Source organism: Microcebus murinus, chromosome 18 (genome assembly GCF_040939455.1).
Source record: "Microcebus murinus isolate Inina chromosome 18, M.murinus_Inina_mat1.0, whole genome shotgun sequence".
NCBI classification, from domain to species: domain Eukaryota; kingdom Metazoa; phylum Chordata; class Mammalia; order Primates; family Cheirogaleidae; genus Microcebus; species Microcebus murinus.
In genome coordinates, this window is record NC_134121.1 from 41715587 (window position 1) to 41721642 (window position 6056).

At 44.0% G+C, this 6056-nt stretch overlaps 1 protein-coding gene across 2 annotated transcripts in view; it reads left to right on the forward strand.

Moving 5' to 3' along the window:
• CDK12 (cyclin dependent kinase 12) overlaps window positions 1-4299 on the forward strand; it is a 77623-nt gene extending 73324 nt beyond the window's left edge. The window contains exons 19-20 of one of the 2 annotated variants that reach the window (XR_012913084.1): window positions 1-48; window positions 719-4299. The gene's annotated coding sequence lies outside the window, so the exon portion shown is untranslated. The other variant, XR_002221494.2, reaches the window with a different exon arrangement.
• Window positions 4300-6056: the final 1757 nt, after the last annotated feature.

The window sequence follows — 6056 nt, forward strand, 5'->3', positions numbered from 1 at the left end:
CCAACTACGCTCCTGGCTACCTCATCCCCTCCAGTCTGAGAGGACATGGTAAGTAGTTGTCTGTTCCCTTTACTTCTCCCTCTCTCACTCTCCTCCCAGCTCCCAACTGAGAGCTACCCTCACTTGAACTCTTTCTAGTGAATCACTAGGATCTGAACCCAGGATCCCTAGCCTCTGCTGCACGCCCCCCCCCCACCCTGAGAATTTCACTGGGGTGGAGAGGACTTATCAGTCTTCATTCTTCAAATATATACAGGCCAAGACTGGTATGTCCACTGCCATCAAGGGCCCTGGCCTGCAGCAGAGGGCAGCCCTAGGGGTGCAGTAGGGTCCCGGCACTAAATGTGTGTATGCCTGTGCATTGGGCACACGGGTTTATTAGTGTTATTTCAGCATTGTGATGCAGAGAGAGTAAGTGTAACAGCTGCTCCTTGCTTGCAGTGTTTATTGTTACCTAGAGACAACCTCCTGGCTTTTTCCCAGCTCCCCCTCCCCCCTAGCCCAACCCCCTCCCTACCAACAATCCTGCTCTCCCCACACTGATGGGAAATTTATAGCTTGCCCATACCATGATTTTAACCCTCTCTTGTCCATAGGGTAGATGGGCAGAGGGAAGCTAAAGTGAGCAGTGGGCATGTTTGAGCCCCAGCAGGGTAGAATAACATGTGGAAGAAAGAGGGAGAAGTGATACCTCTCTCCTTCCATTCTATGTGTCCAGTCTTAGGCCTCAGTTGCCCTCCTGGCTCTTGTGTGGAGAGAAAAGAGGAAAGACCTTTGAACCTGGCCTTGAGATCCTGGAAGAGCTCCTTTGGACCTAGCCTTGGGATCCCGGCATCCTCTTTACAAAATTATTCTCTTCCCTGGGCATCTCTAAGCCTCCAACTGGGTTGCCTGGACCTGAGCAAATATAGTGAGGTAATATGGAAATGGAGGGGTAAATACAGGGTGGCAGAATCCCCAACCCCCTCCTTTATGTCGGAGAGAGAGGTAGCTATAGAGATGTCATATTGAGACAAAAAGTGGCTCTGGCTTGAGAGATACTGGCCAGACCTCCACAGCTGGGTAGATGTCAAACATGAAGACCACTGCTGAGCCTGGTGGGAAAAACTGTCCACCTTAACTTAGAGCCCAGCACTAAGGTCCTAAGAGACTCCGAGGACATTCTCCAAGCCGGTCTTCTTGGTCTGGTTAGGCTGCTCCTTTCTGCTTGTCTTTCCTGGTTCATTTTCTCCTGCACATCTTTTGGTTTTATACCTTGGAGCATATCAAAGAGACTGAGGAGAGTGAGGTATCCTAGTCATGGCCTCAGCAAAGCTGGGGAAAGAGAAGCCCCCTCTATCCCATCTTGACCTAGGATCTTTCATGGAGAGGCACCATGTCGTCTACTCACCATTCTCAGTGGAAACAAGAGAAGAAAAGAGATCAGATTTTAGCAAAAAGGATAGAAGTTAGACTATATGGAAAAACTTACAGAATTAAAGACTTTAGAATGAGTCTACTTCACTTTAGAGACTTTTCTTCTGCCTGTGATGGGTTTAAGTCTATGCCTACCCAAGGAACACTGCAATAACAGGGTTACTTTTCCAGGCCTCCTCCAGGGAGCTTCAGCACAGTTTCTACACAGTCCACCCCTCCTCAATCCTTCTAAATGTAGTATGTGTGGTGGTTAGATCACAAGTTTCAGAAGCAGACAGCTCTGGGTTTCAGTGCCATCTCTGCCACTTACCAGCTGTGCTACCTTGGCAAGTCACTTAACCTCTTAGAGTCCTAGTTTCCTTGTCTGTGAAATGCAGATAAACAACTACTCCTTAAGGTTGTGAGAATTTCATGAAAAAATGTCCGTAAAGCACCTAGGACAGTGCCTGATAGTCAGTAGGTGCTCAGTCAACAGTGGTCGATGCAACAGGGCACGATTACTTTTATGAAGTCAGCAGGGCTGACATTGCTTCAAAGACTCCATGATTCTCCTGAGATTATTGGCTAAATGTGTGTATGTACAGATGCCATCAATCACGTAGAATGTCCATAGTTTTCTATGTGATGTGGAGTGTGGGTGGCAGTCCCCTGGAAAGGAAGTAGCCCCAATCCCTGATTCAAACTCCCCAAGAAATCAGGTCCCCCATTCCCATGCCTCCCAAGTCTGTTTCATTCAGAACAGAGCTGGGAGAGAGAGTCATTAGAAGGATAGCAACAAGTAGCATTTGCCAGGCATTGTACAGTTTGTCAAGTACATTTACCTGCCTTAGCTCTTTTGATGCCCAAAACAACCTAGTAAAGAAAAGATGGCTAGGTGCAGTGGCTCATTGCTTGTAATCCCAGTACTTTCAGAGGCTGAGGCAATAGGATTGCTTGAGGCGAGGAGTTCGAGACCAGCCTGGGCAACAGAGTGAAACCTTGTTTCTACAAAAAATAAGAAAAATTATCCAGGCATGGTGGCATGTGCTTGTAGCCCAGCTACTCAAGAGGCTGAGGCTGGAGGATTGCTTGAGCCCAGGAGTTCAAGGCTGCAGTGACCTATGATTGTGCCACTGCACTCCAGCCTGGGCAACAGAAAAAGACCCCCATCTCAAAAAAAAAAAAAAAAGAGAACTCTATTTATTGAGTGCCTACTATGCACTGGGCATTATATTGGGTATATTTTTTTAAGTATGTTTAAAGTCTATAGAGTACTTTATCACCTAGATATGTTGTCATTTATAAGACTCATCCCCTATTTTTAATCATTTAGATATTTTTACTGTTATAAATAATACCACAATGAATATGCAAACGCATAAAACTTCATGCACTTTTATTGGTTAATTCCAAGAAGTGGAATTACACTGGTCAGCAGATACAAATACCTACCCTCCATGGTTATGTTCATTTTATTGATGTGCCCAAATGAGAACAGTATCTATTAATCTTCCTTTTTGGAATTCAACAATAAAAACAAAAGGTGGCCTCTTCTTCCTCCTATACCCAGCAGAGACATTAATAATCTGTCATAGGCTGAGCATGGTGGCTCACGCCTATAATCCTAACACTCTGGAAGGCTGAGGCGAGTGGATCACTCAGGGTCAGGAATTTGAAACCAGCCAGAGCAAGAGCAAGACTCAGTCTCTACTAAAAAAATAGAAAGAAATTAATTGGCCAACTAAAAATATATAGAAAAAATTAGCCAAGTGCATGCCTGTAGTCCCAGCTACTCGGAGGCTAAGGCAGGAGTATCGCCTGAGCACAGGAGTTTGAGGTTGCTATGAGCTAGGTTGACTCCACGGCACTCTAGCCTGGAGAGACTCTGTCTCAATCAATCAATCAATAAAATCTATCATAGCTTTTTAAAAAATTGATCATTATAGATTGACATGCAGTTTTAAGAAATAATACAAAAGAGATCCCTTGTACATTTTTCACACTTTCACCAAATAACATTTTGCAAAACTATAATATAGTATCACAACCAGAATATTGACATTGATACAATCTACCAGTCTTATATAGATTTATCTAGTTTTACTTATTTTTGTGTATGTGTGTGTGTATATGTATTAAGTGCTATATAATTTTATTACCTGTGTAATTTCTTTTCTTTTTTTGTTTTGAGACAGTCTTACTCTCTTGCCTGGGCTAGAGTGCCGTGGCATCAGCCTAGCTCACAGCAACCTCAAACTCCTGAGCTCAAGGAATCCTCCTGCCTTAGCCTCCCAGATAGCTGGGACAACAAGCACACACCACCGTGCCAGGCTAATTTTTTTTTCTATTTTTAGTTGTTTGGCTAATTTCTTTCTCTTTATAATAGAGACCAGGTCTCGCTCTTGCTCAGGCTGGTCTTAAACTCCTGAGGTCAAGCAATCCTCCCACCTCGGCCTCCCAGAGTGCTAGGATTACAGGCATGAGCCACCGTGCCTGGCCTCACCTATGTTATTTCATGTATCTACCACTATAGTCAAGAAGCTGAACAGTTCTAACACCACAAGAAATCCTCATGTTCCCCTTTTATAATCACACCTCCATCCCTCCCTCTCACCCCCATCATCCCCTTCTTAACCCTTGGCACCACTAATCTGTCCTTCTTTCTAAAATTTTGTCATTTCAAGAATGGAATTATATAGTATGTAACTTTTTAGGTTTGTCTTTCCTCATGCAGCATAATTCCCTGGAGACCTATCCAAGTTTTTGTGTGTATCAGTAGTTCATTCCTTTTATTTATTGCGTGGTATGGATGTATATACCACAATTTGTTTAGCCACTCACCTGTTGGAGGACATCTGGGCTGATTCCAGTTTTTGGCTGTTACAAATAAAGCTGCTGTGAACATTCATGTACAGATTTTTGTGTGAACATAAACATTTTTTAACATTATCAGGTTGCCCATCAGCAAGGTTCTTTCACTTTGTACTCATTAGCAATGAATGAAATAGCTCATTTCACTTGGTTTGCTGAGTGTTTTGTTTTGTTTTTAATCTTTTTTTTTTTTTTTTTTTTTTTACAAGAGATCGGTTCTCTCTCTCTCTCTCTCTCTGTTATCCAGGCTAGAGGGCAGTGGCACAATTATAGCTCACTGGAACCTCAAACTCCTGAGCTCAAGTGATCCTCATGCCTCAGCCTCCCAAATAGATAGGACTACAGACACATGCCAGGACTACAGACACATGCCACCATGCCCAACTGATTTTTTTATTTTTTGTAGAGATGGGGTCTCACTATGTTGACCAGGCTGGTCTTGAACTCTTGGCCTCGTTCTCCTGCCTTAGCCTCCCAAAGTGCTGAGATTACAGGGATGATCCACCATGCTTGGCCATGAGTATCTAATATTCACAATTATTAAACTTCTTACTCAAGGTCAGCAGTTCGAAACCAGCCTGAGCAACAGCAAGACCCCGTCTCTACTAAAAATAAAAAAAGAAATTATTTGGCCAACTAAAAATATATAGAAAAAATTATGGCCCGGTGCAGTGGCTCACGCCTGTAATCCTAGCACTCTGGGAGGCCAAGGCAGGCAGATTGCTTGAGGCCAGGAGTTCGAAACCAGCCTGAGCAAGAGCGAGACCCCGTCTCTACTATAAATAGAAAGAAATTAATTGGCCAACTAATATATATAGAAAAAATTAGCCGGGCATGGTGGCACATGCCTATAGTCCCAGCTACTCGGGAGGCTGAGGCAGCAGGATTACGTGAGCCCAGGAGTTTGAGGTTGTTGTTAGCTAGGCTGACGCCATGGCACTCACTCAGCCTGGGCAACAAAGTGAGACTCTGTCTTAAAAAAAACAAAAATACATAGAAAAAATTAGCTGGGCATGGTGGCGCATGCCTGTAGTCCCAGCTACTTGGGAGGCTGAGGCAGAAGGATCTCTTGAGCCCAGGAGTCTGATGTTGCTGTGAACTAGGCTGACGCCACAGCACTCTAGCCTGGGCAACAGAGCGAGACTTTGTCTCAAAAAAATAAAATAAACTTCTTTAACCCTTGGGAGATGGCACTACTATTATCTTCATTTTATAGACAAGGTAATTGAGGCTCACAGTAAGTCATTTTCCCAAGAGCACATGTTGTTAAGTGGCAAAGAAGACCATGGAACTCAAGATAATGGGGTTCTTTCCACCACACCAGACTTTTTCAGGGGAAGGCCTTTCTACATTTGACCTAGGTTGCAGGGAAGAAGGTATGGTGTGGTGTGGGTGGTTCTAGCAGAGAGATGTTGGAGGCAGGGAGAGCATTGGAGCAGCCTGGGTCAACTCAGGTCCTTACAGCCAACTTTGATTCATAGATTAGATGAGCAGTAGTGTCACAGAGCAAGGGACAATATGGCATGTGCCCTTTGAAATTGTTTTCCCTTTGCCAGAAAAGAACAAGGCTGAAGTGGATGGAGCCCTTCAACAATCTATCCACAGACCTGAGACCTGAAATGGGGTAGGGAGGATCTAGCCTTTGGATGTCTATCAGGAGATGAGTGATCAAGGTCCTCCTTAGAAACATACAGTTGAATGTGTCTCTGAGGTCTGAGGAAATTGAGGCCAGTAACAATTGAGCTGTCTATTCTGTAGAGTAAGGGAGATAAAGAACTTTTTTGTTGTTT